At 52.7% G+C, this 20769-nt stretch overlaps 1 protein-coding gene across 1 annotated transcript in view; it reads left to right on the forward strand.

The window, feature by feature from the left end:
• The first annotated feature begins 10435 nt into the window (after positions 1-10435).
• CRISPLD2 (cysteine rich secretory protein LCCL domain containing 2) overlaps positions 10436-20769 on the forward strand; it is a 67389-nt gene continuing 57055 nt past the window's right edge. Inside the window, exon 1 of the mRNA XM_060130590.1 lies at positions 10436-10627. The gene's annotated coding sequence lies outside the window, so the exon portion shown is untranslated. The remainder of the gene's footprint in view (positions 10628-20769) is intronic.

Genomic DNA, 20769 nt, shown 5'->3' on the forward strand with positions numbered 1-20769 from the left:
TGAGCCATGGCCGCTGAGCCTGCGCGTCCGGAGCCTGTGCTCCGCAACGGGGGAGGCCACAACAGTGAGAGGCCCGCGTACCGCAAAAAAAAAAAAATCCAATGCAGGGGACACGGGTTCAAACCCTGGCCCGGGAAGATCCCACATGCCGCAGAGCAACTAAGCTCGTGTGCCACAACTACTGAGCCTGTGCCCTAGAGCCCGTGAGCCAGAACTATTGAGCCCGCGTGCCACAACTACTGAGCCTGCACCTCTAGAGCCTGTGCTCCACAGCAAGAGAGGCCACCACAATGAGAAGCCTGCACGCCGCAACGAAGAGTAGCCCCCGCTCGCCACAAGTAGAGGAAGCCTGCGCACAGCAACGAAGACCCAACACAGCCATAAATAAATAAATGTATTTAAAAAAAAGAAACAGGAGTGTTGACGACTCAGAGGACATGGGTGAGAGGGATGATACTGAGAACTCTCGACAATTAACTCGTCACTACAGCAGCTCTGCAAAGTGAGTCTGTTACTATTCCCATCTCACAGATGGAGAGATCGAGGGACGGGGAAGTCAAAGCACTTGCCCAGGGTCTCAAGCCAAGAGGGACAGAACTTGGATTCAAGGTCCAGCAGGAGATCTAGAGGCTCAGGGCCCCTCCCTAGCAGGAGGGTGCAGTGCTGTGATTCCCTTCCTGGGGGCTGGAGGGGAGACCAGTTTTCATTCTGTTCATCCGTTACTCCCGCGGCTGGTGTGCAGGGGTCCAGCTCACATAAGGACCCAGCACACACACTGGGGGGTGCCGTTCGTGAGAGAACAGGCAGCATGGGGATGCTTGGCTTCCCCCCAGGCTGGCAGAAAGGTTTAGGATCTTCCAGAAATGCCACACCCTGGGTGTGAAACCCAGGTCCCAGCCTCCTCTGGAACAGCCCGATCGTCATCCGGGGAGAAAGCAATCACCGTTGTAGCGTTTGCCAAAAAAGCTGCGTTTCCTGAGGCGTTCCCAGCCACAGTCATCGGTGTTCTCTGGCTCTTCTCCTTGGATATTGGAGAGAAGAGAGGGGGGCAGAAACCCCGGTGATGGCGGGAACCCAGGCATGTTTCAGGTTAATGATTTCAAAGCAGTGTGAGCAAGGAGTCTCATGAAATTGTGAAATGTAGTCTTCCCGTTTTCATAAAGATACAATCATACTTCCATTTTGTTGTTTGCCTCCAAGAATGAAGAGGTTCCAGACGGATGATTCAAAGGAGAGAAAACAGGGACTTCCCTGGAGATCCAGTGGTTAAGATTCTGCACTTCCACTGCAGGGGCCGCAGGTTCAGTCCCTGGTCTGGGAACTAAGATCCTGCATGCCGTGCAGTGCGGCCCGAAAAAGCCCCCCCCAAACCCCAAAAACCCAACGAAACAAAAAAACAAAAGAGAAGACAGACAATAACAGCAGAAAACAGCCTCCCCTGTTCTGACGTTAGATTTATTATCACTTTTAAACTAAAGACGTTATCAGGATTGGCTACTAGGGAGGAACAAAAACCCCACCCCTCCTCCCCACCTAAATAAGGATAGAAGTTTATTTCTCTTTTATATAAAAGAAGTCTGATGTAGGTAGTAGAACTGATACAGAGACCTGTATGAGTCATGGACCCGAGTGCCACCATTTATGGCTTCTGTTCCCAAGGTACCTCATGGTCCAAAGTGGCCGCTGCACTCCAGCCATCATGCCCGTATTCTAGGCAGGAAGGAAGGAGGAGAACCGCGAAGGGCAAACCTCCCCCTCCCTTTAGGGAGACTTCCTTGAAGCCACACAAAACTATTCCACTCACTCCTCCTTGACTTAGATGAAGTTCTACAGAAAGGAGAAGGTGCAAGCCTGGCCGAGAAGTATCATTTTTTAGCTGAGTGACAGTGCACTCGGTTAGAAATCAAGAATCTTCTTATTTTTAAGGAAGAAAAGAGATGAGCTGTCTGGAGGCAACTTGAGCATTCTGTGTCGCTGCCGGGGAATTTTGTGGTGAAAGGGATCTAGCACTGAGATGGAGCATTGGGAAGCTGGCATTATTGTCCCAGGGTGGCCACAAACTGTGTCACCCTGGGTGTTGATGATTTGGCAACCTTATCACTTTTCATAAGCTTTTCCTCGGTTGAGGAGGAAGGATTCATGAGTGTTCCAGGATAATTGTTTGTACTTCAAAACCATTAAAGCGTTTCCATTCCAAATCCTGTGAAGAAAAGCTCCCTGAATGTTCCAGTACTTTCTAACCAAAGAATTTAATAGGTTACTCCCTTATGACCACCTCCTTGCTTCCACAGGTATCCCTTGCTAGCTGGAAGCTCACAGTTGGAACTCGGGACCTGAATAGATTCAGAAAGAGAGGGAGGGAGGGAGGGAGGGAGGGAAAGAAAGACAGAGAGGGAGCCCCCCATTGGACCTATTAGTGATCAATTACCACATCACAGATTTGTTAAAAGCCCAGGTTTAGGGGTCCGCTGGGTTCACAGCCTCTGTATCTCTTGTGAGATCCCGGGCCACCTATTTATGCGTGTGAACCTCAGTTTTTTTTCAGTTTAATGGGGTTGCTACAGATCCCGCCTCACAGTACCGGCATGAGGATGGGAGACAGGATTCATGGAAAGCACTCAGTAGATGATGAGCTGGGGTTCCTAGTCCCCTCTTGTGGGCTCGGGGTTCACCCAGCACCCAGGTGCCCAGAGAGAAAGGGAGCTGTCTGGGGGGCTGTGGCTGACTGTCCTCTTGGGTGCCAGGAGCTCCCCCCAAGACATCCATTCCAGCTCCCCTGGCCCCGGGCCATCATCCCCATGGCTGCCTCATGATCTTCCCCAGATGGAAGTCTGCCTTTTGGGGGCTCCTAATTCTCTCCCCCCAGGTTCACATCTACATTGCTTAGCAGGCTCGCTCAGGCTCCCACCCCCAGCCTCGCCTCCCCAGTATGTCCCTGTGTTCCCTGTTCATCCTTCTAGACCCATCTCTCTGGGCCAGCTCTCTGCCAAGCCCCCCTGCCTTGGATCCTTCCCCACTCGGATCAACAGCTCTGGCTGCCCCGGCCACTGGGTGAACACGTGCGCCGGGTCCTGTCCCCCGGCCACAGGCTTGTGGTGATGGCTGGGTGTGTTAGTTTGGGTTCCCCCAAAACAGCCTGTGAGACAGGATGTGAGTGCAAGTAGTTTATTGGGGAGATGATCCTAGGAAATACCGGGAGGAGGGGGAAAAGGGAACGAGCGAATGAAGAGTGGGCATCGTGTCAGCTATCACTGGGGCACCTGGAGCATAGTCCCCTGGGTTCTCTGGGAGCAAGTGTCATTCCCTGAGCGGTGAGGGAGCTGGGGTACCTATACTCCAGGTCTTATTCAATTATTGGTTGAGGGTTTCCCTGGTGGCACAGTGGTTGAGAGTCTGCCTGCTAATGCAGGGGACACGGGTTCGAGCCCTGGTCTGGGAGGATCCCACATGCCGCAGAGCAACTAGGCCCGTGAGCCACAACTAGTGAGCCTGTGCGTCTGGAGCCTGTGCTCTGCAACAAGAGAGGCCGCGATAGTGAGATGCCTGCGCACCGGAGTGAAGAGTGGCCCCCGCTTGCCACAACTAGAGAAAGCCCTCGTACAGAAACGAAGACTCAACCCAGCAAAAATTAATTAATAAACTCCTACCCCCAACATCTAAAAAAAAAATTATTGGTTGATGCTGTTCCAATGGGTGTGATTCCATGCCAGTTTTGGCCTGCCATGGGCATCGTGCCCAGAGGCAAAGGAATGTCTGTGCCGGCAGCTGGAAGTCAGGCAGGCAGGCACTGCAGCCGTCAGGGTTTAAGGACCAGGATGGGGCATGACAGCATCTCCTAAAGTGGACGTGTGGCCTGAGCAGGGCCAATCGTGTCTTTCCCTGGGATTTTACTTCTCAATTTGTAGCCAGGTGGAAGGTGTGGCCTGTTGAATCATAGCTGCCAGTGGCCACCTTCTCTGCCTCGTGGGGTGAACAGAGGAGCCAGGCAGAGCCCAGAGAGACGGGGGGAGGTCAGGGGAGGGGAGGGGGATGTGACCATCTTCTTTGAGGCCCTGGTCCCAGGTGTACCTGAAACTGTCTCTCCTCTGGGCCTCCCACTCATAGTAGCCGATACATCACCTCTTTTTCTTCCTCAGTCTGTCCTAGTTACGTTTCCATAACCTGCATCTGGCCCCCCATCACGTCTATCCGTGACGCCTCTGTTCACCCCTCGGTCCAGACACCCGCCCCCTCTGGGCTCCTTGGAAGCCTGTAGATCCCTGTCACTGCCCTCAGCACAGAGGATGCATTGACTGTCCACCCGGGGTCCCCCCATCACAAGGCTTGTCTCATGTCTGCCTTATTCATCTCTTTATTCCCAGAATGCCTGGTCCAAAGGAAGTCCTCAGTAAATGTCATCAAATAGAATAAAAAGTGAACTCCAGCATTCATTTATTTTAAAAATATATTTACATTTTCTGCCTGTATTACTTCTTGTGGGGTAACTTGAGGTGGATAAATTTGCTTTTCACTGTTGGCTGAAGAATTCCTTTAATTTGCTCTAAACTACCTCTCTCGAACTTTAAGGGGGTGTTCATCATATTCTGGGATTTGGTGTTCACTTTTCCTATGTGAGTCTTAGTTTTTATATAGTTAAATAATACCACAGCTCAGCCTTTGGCGTCCCAATTTCTTCTTGTAAAAAGCCTTCCTCTTTACATGGCTAGACTTTTCAGTTCTTTCCTATTTCTCTCCTATATTTGCCCGCACTTTGTCTGACATATAGTAGGTGCTCAACTAATATTCAGTGCATAGAAGAATGAAGGCACAGATATCCTCAGAGAATAGAGAGACTCCTGGATTTCCTTCCCTAGACTTCAGGGTCCTCGTCTTAGTTTGGGTTCCCAGAAGCAGACCCTGAACTGAGGATTTGAGGGCGGGCAGCTTATTTGAGAGATGCAAGGAATACGGGAAAGAGATACAGGGAAGGGAAGGAACGTGGTAAAGTGTACAGCATTCAGCCGACAACTGTGTGATCAGCTAGAGAATCCTTCTGGGAAACATCCACCTCGGAATCATCTCAGCCGAGAGCGCAGGATCTGGGGTATTTACACCCCCAGCCTTGTTAGCCTCTGTCAGCCGATGCCTCGGGGCATTAAGTAAGTCCCAGGCATTTGGGGCTTTGGTCTCATGTGATTGGCCGTGGATTGACATTTGCTCCCAACAGGGCCCGTTAGATTCTCTCTCTACGAAGTTAGAACTGGGAGATGATTGGGCATAACCTGAGCTGGAACCTGGAACAAGGGAGATGATAACTCCCATGCTGGTGGGATGGTCATGTCCACAGGGGATGGGCAAGGTCTGGCTGCAGAGGGAGAAGGGAGGGACCCCTTTCAGAGTGTGAGAAATAGACAGTACTGCCAGCGTGCTTGACACCCTTCCAGGACTCATGCTAGTTCTTTGAGGGTCTTGACAGTCCTTGAATTCCCCAATAACCCAGTATCCTACCAAGAGCCCCCCTTCTGTGCTTAAGCTAACTTGAGTGGGTTTCTGTTACTTGCAACTTCAATTGATCAAGATCTTACCCTAGATTTACACCCCCTCCCCCAAAGAGTTGCCTGCCAATATAAGATGTGGAGCTCACACTTGTGCCCTTCCTCTCCGACAAGTCAAGCAAATCCACCCCACTGAGATCCCGGAGGACCGCGTGATCGGCACCTGTCAACAGGGGTGTCATCATCTTCCCCGTCCTTTTCGCTCCTCTTTCTAAGCCATGCCCATCACAAAATGGTCCGCCTGTGTCTCCTTGACTCAAATTGTTAGTGGTCTTTGATGCCGAATTGAGGCTCAGTGCAGCTGCTGAATGGGTGTGGCAGGAACAGACGAGAAGCTGGAACTCCACAGCCTTAGCTCTTGGTGTCCAAATCAGAGGCGCCAATCAAAACAACTGGAGAGAAGATGTTGGTGTGAGTTCAAGACCCATTAGTTCTATGGCAACCACCTCACGAGATAGGAAGGAAAGACCTTGATGCCGTCTGGTGCAACCCCACCGTTTTGCAGACGTGTGTGGTCCTCCCATCAGCCCAGCTTGGTTCCAAGAGAGCGAGTGGAGAGAGGGGTGGAACCTCTCCAGGCCGGAGCGTTCCTTTTTCCAGATCACGCTTCATTATGACCAGAAGGGCCTTTTCCCTGGTCTCAGACTCTCCATGACTTAACTCCTGCCTGGGTACAAACGGGATCCTTTGCTGGGATTTCCAAGAATATAAGTGGCCAGTCCCTTCTCAGGAGGACTCTTGGGTGCCTCTCGGTTCTTTCCTATCCGGGACCTCCCAGGAGCCCATGTTGCCCATGACACACCATTTTATTCAAATTCAAATGTTATTTTTTGGAAATCAGAGTCTAAGATTGCACAATGATGGAAAAGTTGATGGAAAGCAAACCCCTCTCTCTGTACCTTGTTGGCCCCTAATAACAATAATATTAACTAATACTTGCTAAGTGCCAGGCCGTGTTCTGTTTTCCATATATTAACCATTTAATGGCAGCCCTGAAGAAGGAAGATGCTGTTATCATCACCGCACTCTACAGATGGGCAGCTGAACACAGGCCAGGCTTGGAAGTAGAGGAGCCAGGATTTGAACTCAGCTCTACTGGTTCCAGAAGGTGGCGCAACCCACAAGCTACAGACTCAACCTGCCCGTTGGGTGATCCAGCCTGGGAGGCAGTTGCAGCGCAGAGAGGCCAGGTGACTTGAGCAAAGACACAAAGCTGGTGGAGTCGGGATTCAAACATCCGTCTAGACCCTCCTTCCCCTGGACTAACTAGTTAGCTCCCTGAGAAGGATTGATTATCTTTCACTGAGTGTCTGCTCGGTGCTTGGCACTGTGTGTTTCCACATATTGTGTCTGTTTTATTTATTTAACTAACTAATTAATAAATTTGGCCGCGCGGCACAGCTTGCAGGATGTTAGTTCTCTGACCAGGAATAGAGCCCAGGCCCGTGGCAGTGAAAGTGCAGAGTCCTAACCACTGGACGGCCAGGGAATTCCCTATCGTGTCCGTTTTAAAACTCGGAGAGGATTTAAAACAAGCCTGCAGATTCTTTGATCTCTACCTGTTAAAAAGTGTGGTCCGTGCCCTCTCTCCTTGACTCCAAGCAGGCTCTGTGTCTTGACCGAGGGTACGGCAGCCGTGATGTTCTGTGACTTCCATTGCCAGGCCACTAAAGGTGCCGCATCTTCTGCCTGGTTCTCTTGGGAGCCTTGCTCTGGGGGAAGTAAAAAGTCTGGCTACCCTGAGACTACCTTCCTGGAAAGGCCACGTGGCTCTCCTACCACGTGGGTGACTCAGCTCGGACGACCAGCCCAGTGGAACCTTCAGACGTCTGCAGCCCAGCCAACCTCTGACTGCAACCACACAATGAAGCAAGGAAGAACCATCCAGCGGGGCCCATCCCAGATTCCTGAGCTACAAAACGATGAGCAAAATAAGATGGTTGTTTTAAGCCACTACATTTTGGGATGTTTTGTTACACAGCACCAGTGGCCATAACATCTCATCTGAGAAGTGTTAACCCCACTGAGATGTTAAAGAGAAATGAAGTCGCTCAGAATGCCCAACGGGTTCACACTGCGGGCAGTCCTTCTCCCTGTTCTCAGACCACCTGGTTCAGGGCCAAGGTCACAGGCGTGAGTGCTTGCTGGATGGAAGTCAGCAGGCAGTGCTGGGCACGGTCAGATCCCGTCTCTCAGCACAGCAGACGAGAAGCAGGTGGACAGATGAAGAGGAGACCAGAGAGGGAGAGGAAAGGAGAAACGGGAGATGGGGATCTGGAAGTTCCTTGGTGCAGGGCGCTGGGGCAGCGGCTGCCAGTCTGGGCAGGAGTTGGCAGCTTGGCTGGGGGGCGACATGGTAGAGAGGCGCCCTCAGGTTGCAGCTCTGCCAACAGCCCCCCTGGAACACCTGAGCTGGGAAAGGTGTCCCCAGAGCCATCCGGGACCAGTGAGGAGCCTGCAGAGTTGCCACAAAAAGGAGGCGGAGGCCCGAGCAAGCTGAGCTGTGGCTGTTTCGGTGCTGACCACACCTCCCCACCCCAGCCCAAATGTTGGGCCCGTGAGAAATCTGATTCTGTGTGGCTTCCCGTCCCCTCTGCTGGGGCAGGGACCACTTTCTCCCACTCCCCCGGACCCCAGGTTTCATGGTACACAAGGTGATGGCAGCTGAGTGGGGGTGAGCGTGAGCTGAAATCCCAGTTCCTTGGGATGGGAGGGAGTGTGCGTGAGAGCAGGGAACCAGCCTGGTAAGTGAGAGGTGAGTGAGGCCTGAAGAAGCTGCTCAGTATTCCTAAGATTCAGATGCACAGTCACTATTCTACCAAAGTTTAATTGAAATTGTAAATGTGAAATAAAATTTCTCCCCTAGTACAAAAACAAACAAACAAACAAATCCCAGTTCCTCCACTAGGGAGCTGTGTAACCTTGGGAAAGCTGCTTACCTCTCTGTGCCCAGTTTCCTGATGATGACAGCACCAGCCTCAGAGGGCCGCTGGGAGTGGGGAGTTTGCCAGGATGCTGGGTATGAGGCTGGGTACCTGAGAGGCATCCGTCAAGAATACAAATCTGTGACTTCCCTGGTGGCGCAGTGGTTGGGAATCCACCCGCAAATGCAGGGGACGCGGGTTCAAGCCCTGGTCTGGGAAGATCCCACATGCCGTGGAGCAACTAAGCCTGTGCTCTAAAACTACTGAGCCTGTGCTCTAGAGCCCGCAAGCCACAACTACTGAACCCACGTGCCACAACTGCTGAAGCCCGTGCGCCTAGAGTCTGTGCTCTGCAACAAGAGAAGCCACCGCAATGAGAAGCCCACGCACCACAACGAGTAGCCCCCGCTCACCGCAACTATATTAAGCCCGCGCGTAGCAACGAAGACCCAACAACGAAGACCCAATGCAGCCAAAGTAAATAAGTAAAAAAAAAAAAAAAGAACACAAATCTCTTCTCCCCTTGGATTTGCTCTTTGTGAAACCGAGGACACTTGTTCTGCAGCAGTCTTTTGCTCACCACTAAATGCCCCAGTACTTGGGACAGAGTCTGGCACATAGTAGGTGCTTAATAAGTGTTGGATGAATGCATGTTGAGCTGAAAATGATGCTTCAAAAACTAAGAAAAGGAAGAAAAGTAAAAGAAATGAAAGTAATATGAGTTTAAAAAAGATAACTTTTTTATCTGCATTTGAGCTGCACCAAAATCTTCAAGAGCTTCCAGCTTTCTGAATCCGAGTCACACGTGTCTGGCCAATCACTGAGGTTCTTCTCTTATCTTTGCCCTATCCCTCTCCACACCCCCTCCCCGCCCCGTGTGCTCTGACCTGTCCGGGTGCCCCAGACTCTGAGATCGCCCCGCATAGCACAGGGGCGGGTGCAGAGTGACTGGATGGGGGTTGTGTGTGGGGAGTCGATTCTGAGTGAGCTGATTCGGTGTCTTCATGCAGGAATAAGCAACGTGGTGAGGACAGGCTCCATCTCGCCCTTGGGTACCACCAGCACACAGTAGGTCCACACTATGTGACTGAGTGGGGAGCACGGGGGAGTCCTTTAGCTCCTGCAGCCTTGGTTTCTTCCCCTGCCAACAAGGGCCTTGGCTTTACATCCCTCAAAGGCAGTTGCTTCTGGCTCTCGATTAGAGTGTTAAACTGCACTGTCCTCTGGGGACTTGGGGCACTCTGTTCTCCAAGCCTCAGTTGCCCAATCTGTGAAATGGGATCATTTTCGTCTCACTGGATTCCTGTGAACCTGTACTGGAATAATGACGGTAAAGTGCTTAGCCTGGACCTCAGCTTTACTGCCTTCATCCAGTAAGGTCTTCCTGTCTTCATTTGCACCCTGGAAATTGTGTGTGTGTGTGTGTGTGTGTGTGTGTGTGTGTGTGTGTGTGTGTGTGTCAAGAGTGAAGTTTTCTATCGCGCGTAGAGGATGGAAATAAATTAGCAAGTGTATATTCTGCACCATAGTTGGTGGAGCCCCCGCCCTTCCTGATTTCATTTGCTGCAATCCACAGGAGATAGCTTCCCTTTTCCCATTTTCCACTTGAGCCGCAGAGAAGTGGAATTTGGTAAATTTGCACACCCCTGGTGGAAAGTGCCTGGCATCGCGCTGGGTGCATCGTTAAGCTGTCAATGGAAACGATACTTTTATGGTCATGACGAGAAACTGAGTGCGTCCTCCTCTTGTCAAGCCGAGTTCTTTGGGCGCGGGTGGTCCCGCGCTCCCTGCGACGCCCCCCACCCGACCCCGGGCGTCCGCGCCTCCGGGTGTCCTCCGGGCTCCCGGGGTGGTGCGAGGCCGGGAGGGGCGGGGCCGGTGGGGTGGGGGAGGACCTGGCGGGGCGAGGCCGGGAGTACAAGGGCGGGGCCGCGACGGCGCGGCGCGATGAGCGCCGCCGACCGCCGCGGGGCGTGGCCCCGGGGCTCCGGGCAGCCTACAAGAGGCGGCGCGCAGGGTCCTCGGACCCACTGCATCTCTCGGCGGCACCGGTGTCCCGTATCCCGCGACCTGCCCGCTGTGGCCGCTGTGCCTGTGCTGCTGCTGACGCTGCCGCCACTCCACTCAGAAGACGCCGGCGAGGAGGTGGCTGGAGCCCTGCGGAGGGAGGTAAGTGTGACTTAAATTGTTCTCCTCTCTGCACCGTACGATCCGCTCCCGCAGTCTCCGAGAAGCTGAAATAGCCAGAGCAGATGCCGTCTCTTAGGGCTTACTGTGTGCAGGCTCTTAGCTGAGCGCGCCACCTGTATCTCAGAACCGTGCTCGGCAGCATGCCCGTCCACAGATGGAGAAACTGAGGCTCAGCGAGGGCAAGTTGGCTGAGACCTCACATGCTGCAAGCTAGGGAGCCAGGACTCAAAGGCCGTCTGACCGCAGAATCGTGCTCCCTGAGGCTGTGTACTCCTCCCTCACCTGTGCAGTTCGCTAACATCTGTTGCGTTCCTGTGTACACAGTGGGCGTCAATAAATAGAAAGCTGATGGTGTGTATGTGGCAGGACTTCGAATGTGTCCTGCCCACGTGTGGAGGGCCGGGGTGATCCTAAGGGCGTGTGCGTCCTGCTTGGCAAGTTTACAGGGCCACGCCCCTTTATGATTTTGTTTGGAACAAACCTTCCAGGTAGTCTTCCTGAGGGTCAGAGAGGTGAACTGTCCAGGCAGAGCGGAGGCTGGGACCCAGTTCTGTCTGCCTCCAAAGTTCCATGTGGCTGTGGATGCGTCCAGGCGTGGGGCATATCAGAGTTCCTACAGGTCTGGGAAGAGTTCCTGGGTCTCTTCAACCAGAGTGGATATCTGCATAAACTTCTTGTGGGGGGACGGCTGGGAGCTGAGGGCTCAGCTCTGGGGTCTAGGAGATCTGCAGCCCCAGGTGGAAGAGCCAGGGCGAGCCCCTCGTGCAGTGCAGACCCAGAACCTCCCTTGAAAGGGCTGGGCTGGTGGACAAGCCAGGAAGGGCTTAGCTGACGTCTGCTCATCGCAGTCCGATTTGAACTGGGTGTCTTTTATCCAGAGGTGAGTTACTCCTCTGGTCAAGAGAAGCAGCTGGGAGTCTGACAGGCGCCCAGCTCAACTTCCAACCAAGAGTGGGCTTGTGAGTTTCTACCTTGAACCTTTGGTCTCCTTGTCCGGGCAGAATAGGGTGAGCCTGCCTTCCCCAGTGGGGTCAGGACACCAAGGGTCTGGAGCCTGACAGATGAGAGACCATGTGAAGGTCAAGGTGAAGGCCGTGCCCCCTTCTCCAGATAGACCCAGAGGGGAGCTATCAGGGCTCTCTGTCTTGTGCACCTGATTTTCGGTTTCTGCCCCTGACCTGGCTGTTTGCACGTGGGGGAAGGAGCAGAAGGTGTGGGAGCTGTGTTGCTGGTGTGCTGGCTCTGAGGGCCGTTGCCGTCGTCTTTACCTGCAACACACCTGGGCACGAGGCTTCTAGGTTTTCATTACAGATGAGGCAACCGAGGCTCAAAGAGGTGACGTGCTTGCCCAAGGTCCCCTGGCTTGTGTGTGATGCTGTCACCCCAGGTCTCTCTGTCCACTTACCCTACACGCTTAGCGGCTGGGTCCTGCCTCCTTTAAGGTACTTCTCTGCCCAACTGCTGACTCTGCGTCTGAACCTGACCTTCAACAAGGAACCGTTTCATTTGAGAGGGGCTCCGCGTGAAACAGCAGCAGAGTTGAGCCCCAGCCTCGTCCCTGCTGACGCAGCCAGGGAGGAGAATGAAGAGAGTGATTTTGATTTTTACAGCCTCTTAAAAAATAGGAGTACGGATAGTAACGAGAGCATCTGTAATCCTCCCAGCAGCTGACGTTTATCTGGCGCACACCGTGGCCCAGACGCGCCTGGGGTGTTACATGGATGACCTGTCCTGCTGGCTTTTTTATGAGCTGGACTGTCCTGCTTTTTACAAGGAGGCAGTCGAGGCTCAGAGGGATTAAGGTATGTACCCCACGTGACACGGCCAGAGCGGGGAAGAGCTGCCATCCTGGCTGGACCCCACCCGAGATTCTGGAAGAAGATGCCCGTCCGGTGGCCGGCCACAGGACTGTCAGCGCAGAGCACGCTGCTGCGCAAGGCTTCTGCCATGTGGGTTCTGAATCCCTGGCCCCGGTTAAGGGTGGGCCTGGAGAGGGGCTTGGGATCCACTCTGCTGACAGGTACCTGTATCAACGTGCAGAGGACCCTGCTGGGGAGCCCGGAGCAATGCCAGCTGCTCCCACAGTCCTGCGTCTGGAAAGGAGAGCTGGCTTGATGGGGAGGGGCTGGAGCTCAGCCGAAGAGCATGAGCTTCTGAAAAGCCCCCAGACTGCATCCCTCCCTCAGAGACCTCACGTTGGATATCTGGGGTTTGTGGTAGGTCGCATTTGAAAACTGGCTTTTAAAGGCAGGACCCCCAAATGCCGACCTCTTCGGGCTTGTGGGAGCTGGAACATTTCTTCTCTCTGTCACCAGAGTAATTTACTGCGTATGGGAGGTGCCTCTGTGTCTGCTTGCTCCCGACCTAGGAAGCTTTTTTCCCCCCCTTTTTTTGCAGACTCACTGATTTTTGATCAGTCCCAGATGTGCAAACCCAGCATCACTCAAAGGGGCTCATGGCTTGTCAAGAAAGGAAAATATAACACAGGCGTCATTTCATTTCATCTTCAGTCCATTGAGCTGAATAGCTTCTCAGACCTTCACGGGATAGGGCATCTGGAGCCCCTCATAAAGTCCCAAAGGGAGCACACTCTGTTCTGGAACAGGGAGGGTCAGGCAGATCTGGGTCGTGGTTGGTAGGGCCAGCCATGCTCTTTTTCCTTTCTTTCTTTTTTTCCTTGAAAAAAAAGGTTTATTGTGGTAAAATACTCGTCAACATAAATTTTACATTTTAAAGTGCACAGTTGGGTGGCATCTAGTACGTTAACAGTGTTCTGCAACCGTCACCACTGTCTAATTCCAGAATGTTTTCGTCATCCCAAAAGGAGACCCCATAACCATCATTAGCAATCACTCCCCGTCTGTCCTCCCCGGCCCCTGGCAACTCCTCATCTGCTTTCTGTCTCTCTGGATTTGCTTATACTGGACATTTCATATAAATGGAATCCTACAGTATGTGGCTTTTTGTGTCTGGCTTCTCTCACTGAGCACAACGTTGCCAAGGTTCATTCATGATGTAGCCTGTGTCAGTGCTGCATCCCTTTTTATGGCTGAATGCTATTCCAGTGTATGGATACATCATCTTTCATTTATCCCTTCTTCCCCTGATGGAAGTTTGGGCCATTTCCACCTTCTGGCTGTTGTGCATAATGCTGCTGTTAACATCTGTGTACACAGTCTTGTTTGTACACCTGTTTTCAGTTGTTTTGGGTCTACCCCTAGGAGCAGAATAGCTGGGTCACATGGTATTAAGGAACACGTGTCCCATTTTCTTGACTTCCCTCTTGAAGAAACATCAACTGAGATCATCTCATTCAGGAATGAGAATCTGGCGTCTGGGTGTTTGCGGGGAGGTGTCCACAGTTCCCCTGCCTCTGCACCAGGAGAGCAACTGACAGAGATTCGTGTCGGAGATTTTGCCCTGGGGGAGCTCAGCTTTCTACCCCAGGCTGTGCAGTTGTGGGTACTCACCGACAGACACCCCCTCTTCAAGGCTGTGGGGATAGACAGTTTCTCACGCTACAGCCCGAGGGAGATATATCTTCTCTGATTGTCTCAAATGCTGTGTCAGCTTAGACAAAAACCACAGATTTAGGGGAAAAAGGAAAGTCCTAATGAGGATTATGCAACTTTTGGACCATCATTTTTTAAAAATATAAATTATGAAATCCCACATTTTCAGTCCAAGTTTCTGGATCGCATCCCACGGTGAATACAGAATGGTGAAATCCCAGAAGGGGAAAAGAATCCAGCTTCCATTTTGTTTGCAGTCAGGTGTCCCAGAATGGACCCCGCCCTGAGGTTCTTTTGTGTTGAAAAACTCCTGGATAGATGTAAATTTCCAAAAACTTATGAATAAAGTTGATTATATGCCATTTTGGAAAAAACAAAAAAAAAACAAAAAAAAAACTCCTGGATCTCTCTAGAACTGGGAACTGGCATTCAGCCGGCAACTGCTGAGGCTGACTTGCTAAGATCCTAGAAGTCCTTTTAGAGCAAGGAGGCAGTATTCTCTGGCAAGGAAAGGTGACGTTGTGCGGGGGAGATGTTGGGGGGTACACCAAGGGGAGGGACCAGGTATGTGCAAAGGCCTGGAGGAGGGGAGGGTCCTGGCACCCTGAGAATGACAAGCTCAGGGTGTCTGGGGTCTAAGGGTCAGGCTCAGGGCGGAGGAGCCTGCCCTGCGGTGGGGTCAGCGGTACTGAGCTTGGATTTCCCGCTCTGGGCTGCGGGGCACAGGAGAGTCACAGGGTGGCCTTTGTACTTGAGAACAGATCACTGTGGGATGAGCAGTATCCCCCAAAGTGTGGGGAGCCCATCCTGCTGGTCCCCGAGGTGACTGAGCGTGTCTAGTGACCCAGCAGCAAAGGCCTCCCACCCAGGCGCTGTTCTCTCCTCTGTGTCACAGCGAGGCGACCGTCTCAGGGGGTGCTTTCTGCCCCGAATACCTCCCCACCCTGACCTCGCTGCAACAGAGAGCGCCCTCTACAGTGAAGCCCCTGGCCCCAGCTCTCTTCCGCTTTCCTCATGCTCCGTTTTCCTCTAGCCTCAGGTTCTCTGCACCTGCCGATGAGAGAAGGTTCCCTTTTTAAAGTAAATTTCTTTGAACCCCCAAAGCAAGCCAACTTCAATAGAATACGAAGTGTGAACTAGAACAGGGAGATGGTAGGAAGGTGGGCAAAGCTTGGGGAAGGGGGTGTGCCAAGGGCTGGAGTTCGGGAAACACTGGACTGAGGTGCGGCGTGAGAAGATTTGAGAGGCTGTTACCACCTAGAGCAGCGGTTCTCAAAGTGGGGTCCCCGGACCAGCAGCGGCTCCCAGGAGCTCGTCCGAATGCCGATTCTCAGGCCCTGCCCCAGGCCTCCTAGAGCTATGGGGGGGGCGGCAATCTGCGTTTTCACGCGGCTTCCAGCACTTTCTGGTGCGGGCTCCAGGGTGGGACCCATTGCTCTGGAAAGCTGAGAAGACTTGCCCTGGGCCCCGGCCCCAGAATGGGGTGGGCGGGGCTGGCTGATGGGGGCAGAAGGTTCTGTTTACAGGACTTGGTGTGACCAGAAACAGATCACGTGGCGAGAATGGAGCCAGTGGCTTGGGAGCTAGAATGACCTCTTCTGTCCAGAGCCGAGGCCCCTGAGAACAAGCTCTTGACGTGCGCCTAGGACTTTCTTCTGGAAGAGCGCTCGGCGTTGGCACCCGTTGCTCTGGGGCCCGAGCAAGTGTCCTGAGGATTCCCGCCTTTTCCTTCCGCCTGTATTTAGAGCCCCGCGTGCCCAGGAGCTTGTGAAGTCCGTCTGTTTGTAACCCCTAAGCGGCCCCTGTGAAAGAATGGGTTGTTTCCCTCCCAGCATTTAAAATACATCTGTGTGTATGCACGTGTGCGCTGCACCTCTCCATCCCGCCCCCAAACCGGCTCCCAACACAGCCAGTCTGTTCTCATGGGGGAAGCACGGGCTGCTGTAAAAACACTGTTTATTCCCGGGAACCTTCAAGGCCGGGCTTCCCGGGGACTGAGATATTTTCGGCTTTGGCATCGCTGGACAAAGTGCCCTTCAGACGGGGGATGAACTGGGCCCTGTCTGGGAGAGTCGGTGTCTGGCCCAAGTGGGAGGCTCTGGCAGCACGGAGCTTTATCTGGGCTCCAGCGCCTTCAAGTTCACTTTGAAGGGCTGTAGGAGACCCGGCCCCGGACTTGTCTCATTGCGGAGCCTCCTTGGGGGAGCCCTGGAGGATTTTCTCTTGCATAATCTGTTCTCCAGCTTCTCTGGAGCCGTTCTTCCAACAGAAGCCAGAACTTCTTTAAATTTCTCTTAAACTTTTTATTAAAGTTCAACATGCTAGAGAAGAACGCACATGCATTCGTGCGTCGGGGGATGAATTTTCTCCAAGTGCGCGTACCCGTGCTGTAGCCCCAGAGCTACAGAGCCTGACCGTCCCCCAGGAACCCCCCCATAGCCCCACCCCCCAGAGTAACCACTTCCGGACTTCTGACGGTATAGGTTGGTTTTGCCTGGTTTTGAACTTTACGTAAATGAACCATGCATGTTTCATCACTGGAGTCTTGCTTTGGTTCAGTGTTATGTCTGTGAGCTTCGTCTGCAGTGCTACATCTGCCAGGCTCTCAAAGCATAAATCAGACCCTGTCACCATCGACTTCATCTGCCCTGCACCTGACACGCACGCATGCACACACACACAAACACACACACACACACCCCTCTTTGCCATTATTTTTTAAATTTTTTATTGTTTTTATTTTATGGCCATGGCACATGGCATGCGGGATCTTAGTTCCCCAGCCAGGGATCAAACCTGCACCCCCTGCAGTAGAAGCGCAGGGTCTTAACCACTGGACCACCAGGGAAGTTCCGCCTCTGTGCATTTAGAATAAAATCTTTGTCATGGCCCCCAAGGCCCCTGGCTGCTTGGCCCCACTCGCCTCTGTGACCCCATTTCTCCCCGGCCACACTGGCTTTGCACCCTTCCTTGGTCAAGCCCAGATGGTGCCCATCTCAGAGTCTTTGTGCTTGCGGTTCCTGCTGCCTGGAGTTCACCCCAGCCAGAGTGGTCCCTGCCCCTCCCTCTGCCCAGCCTCACCATCCCGTGTCCCAGGGCTGTCTTCCTCCAGCCTCTGTATCGTCTATTTGCTGCGATGTTCCCTCCCTCCCCGCCCCCCGATTCCTGGGGACAGAGGCTTGTTCACTGGCCTATCCCAGGGACTCCGTGGCCGTGTGAGGGTTGCCCTGGGGGTGTTCATCTGTGAAGCAGCGTGGAGATTCCATAACCTGCTGCTATAGAATTCTTGAGCTTGGTTCAAGGCTGTGACTCATCCTTGCAGGTACCACCCAATACCAGTGAATCATGCATTTCAGGTGGGAGGCTGGTCCAGGTGCTGTCAGCCTCGTAGCCTGGAGCAGAGATGATCTGGGATGCCCGAATTCACCCAGGAGGAGGAAGGAAAGGAACAGTCATTAAGCACCGGTAGATCCTGGGACTCTGCTGCTGGGCTCTTTAGAACCAGCATCTCTATACTCTGCACATCCTCCCCCAGCCCTGGGAGAAATTCAGGGCTTCGTGTTGCCCATGAGGAACTGGAGACTCCACGAGGTTGAGGGACCCTCTGGGCAGCACCCAGCTCAATGATGTGGAGTCAGGATTTGAACTGGGGTTGACCCCATGTCCACGCTTATCGACGCTGCCTCCTGGGGGTCCTTGATTTCTTGTCCCTTGGAGGTGGAGGTTTCCTGTCATTTGTCTAAAGCTTTGCTGGGAGCATTGTTTCCAAGGAAGCATCCACACATCTGCAAGAAGGGAGAAAGGGGCCCCAGGAGTTAGGTACTGGGTATTTTAAGAACATATTAATTTATTATCCGGTCACTTTAAAGTGGCTTCTCATATATTATCTTGGCTTGCACTGAACAAACCTGGTTTTTAGTTCTTTTTTTTTTTTTTCCCACACAGAGTAGATTAAGTAAATGATTGTTGAGGGAGTGTTCTCTTTTTGTTCAGAATTGTGTATATTCTCAGCATAGTATTTAAAAAACTGAATGGGTTTTGTATATTGTATTTGTTCAAGTAAGCATCCCGAGATATTGCCCTGTGTGTCCCATAAGGATGTATCTCTGGCTGAGGGGACAGGAGGAAAGAGTGCCTGCAGTGGGGCGGGGTGGGGGGCATTTTTGTTAAGCCTAGTGTCTATCTTTGGGGGGTTGAGGGCAGAGCAGTTGGCAAGGGAAGGGAAGGCCTGTTTCCTCCACTGTCGTGCCCTCATTCTGTTGAGAAAGGTTTAAGGAAAACTGGCTCCAATGGAGGAGGGAGATCCCCACCCCTGGGGTGTCTGATACTTACCCAGTCCTGGGATCTGCCTGAGACAGGCTGGGGTGTCCCGCCCCCCTCCACCCAGCCACCACTTCATTCCTGGAATTTCTGGGTGGTTTGTGGGTCTGACTCTGCTCTGCCCTTGGCCTTGCTCACGTTTTGAGTTCTCCCTTGTGCTTCTGAAGAAGAGAGGAGCCTGGGGCACCCCGGGCTTGGGGGTTAGCCTCGAGGTCTCTCGCTGAGTCCGGCTGACGTCGGGGCACAGGTCAGAACTGCCCTGACTCTTTGGAGAGCAGGATGGGTAGGCAGTCAGGCTCCTGTATGCAGGCACTCTGTATGACCGTGAGCAAGCCGCTTGTCTGTGTTGAGCCTCAGTTTTCTCATCTGTAAAATAGGGATCATAATTGCAGTGACCCCATCAGTCTGTGCAGAGGAGATTCTGGGAGTAGAGGACCCAGAACAACATCTGCCGCTTCGCCCTCACTCATCAAGTGTTGGCTGGGTTATTGGGGATAAGTGTTTGCTGGGCAGTTAATACGCGCTGAGGATTCAAGTTGAATAAGACCCAGTTGGCCAGTGCTGTGCTGGAACTGGCCGACTGGGTCATGCTGGCTTGTCCCGGCTTGTGAGAGCCCGTGGTTAAGTATTCAGAAAAGTTGTGGTTAAGTTTCTGAAAAGGTCAACCCAACCATCATTTTGTTTTTTTTTAATTGAAGTATCATTGATGTACAATGTCGTGTAAGTTTCAGGTGTACAGCACAGTGATTCAGTTATATACACATATATATGTATATATGCCCGTATTTCTAGATACTTTTTTTTCCCTTATAGGTTATTACAAAATGTTGAGTATAACTCCCCGTGAACACCACCAACATTAAATGTTATATAAACTTATAGTGAAATAAGTCTTATTTAAAACAAAGGTAATAAATACTCAAAACTTAGCGCATCCTAATTTTTTTACCTCGCTTTACTATTCTCTCTGCCCTTGGGGTGGTTGATGTCTATTCTGTGCATGTGATGGAAAAACGACATCATTCTGTGTTATCATGAGGCCCTTTCCAGAAACTCCATGCTCAGTGACCCCACGTTGGTGGCTTCAAGTTGCCGTGGTGGGAATATTTACACCAAGAGAATTGGCAGACACTGCAGATCAGGGTGGGTATTTTGGGGTTTTTCGAGCATCAGTTGTTAAACATTTACCAGCACAGCAGTGGTTCCAGCCATCTAGAAGCGCCCAGTCTCAGCGGGCAAGGCAGCAAGTGTGAGCAGACAGGAGACAGGCTGCTGAGGCCTTGACACCCACGGCCGGTGAACTCAGCCGAGCTGAGCCCTGGAAGGGGACCCAGCACTGCAACCGCATTGGCCTGTGAACCGGCTGACTGTCACCACTGTGAATCCAGGTCCCGGCCAGTTGGTCACATCCACGCTGCAGACCCGGTCTGTGACGTCTCGGAACCCACTTCCCCAGAAAGCTGGGAAAACGTGTCCAAGGCCCCAGGCATGCAGTGAGCCGAAGCATGTTTCAAGTTTAGGGGTGGGCTTCCCCCCGCCCCCGACAAGCATTAAGACATTTATTGGAGTTTTAAAAATTAGATTTTGTCTCAAAGCAGAGGTGGGGCTTTTTTTTTTTTTTTTTTGCGGTACGCGGGCCTCTCACTGTTGTGGCCTCTCCCGTTGTGGAGCACAGCCTCCGGACGCGCAGGCTTAGCGGCCATGGCTCATGGGCCCAGCTGCTCCGCGGCATGTGGGATCCTCCCGGACCGGGGCACGAACCCGTGTCCCCTGCATCGGCAGGCGGACTCTCAACCACTGCGCCACCAGGGAAGCCCAGAGGTGGGGCTTTGAAATAACGTGGTGAAGAGAGAATAGCCTTTTCACTGTGTTCCCCATTGTTAATTCCAGCCTTCCCCAGATCCCTCCACACCATGCATCTGTGGAGCATTTAGCATCACCATCGCTGTCGTCATAGCCAGTACTATTAGCCATAGACCTCGTAGCGAACCCTGTAATATTGTAACACTCGTGTTCCTCATCTCCATCATTCCTCGTACCACGGCTCGTCCCTTGACCCCGGCCTGCCCCCTCCCCTGCAGGCTGATCCGTCCCCGCTCAGCAGGGAGGCTCAGCCGAAGGGTCGTCACTTTCTGGAAGCCTCCTGGAGCTGAATCACACGTGCAGACCTGTCAGTCCTGTTCACCCACAGAGGCGCCAGTGGTGTTCAATAAATATTTACGTAGTGAATGTGCGGATCTCCTCGTCCCAACGAGGTCAGAAACTGACGGTTCAGCGGTGAACAAGGCG

The sequence above is a fragment of the Lagenorhynchus albirostris genome, chromosome 19 (genome assembly GCF_949774975.1).
Source record: "Lagenorhynchus albirostris chromosome 19, mLagAlb1.1, whole genome shotgun sequence".
Taxonomy (NCBI): Eukaryota; Metazoa; Chordata; class Mammalia; order Artiodactyla; family Delphinidae; genus Lagenorhynchus; species Lagenorhynchus albirostris.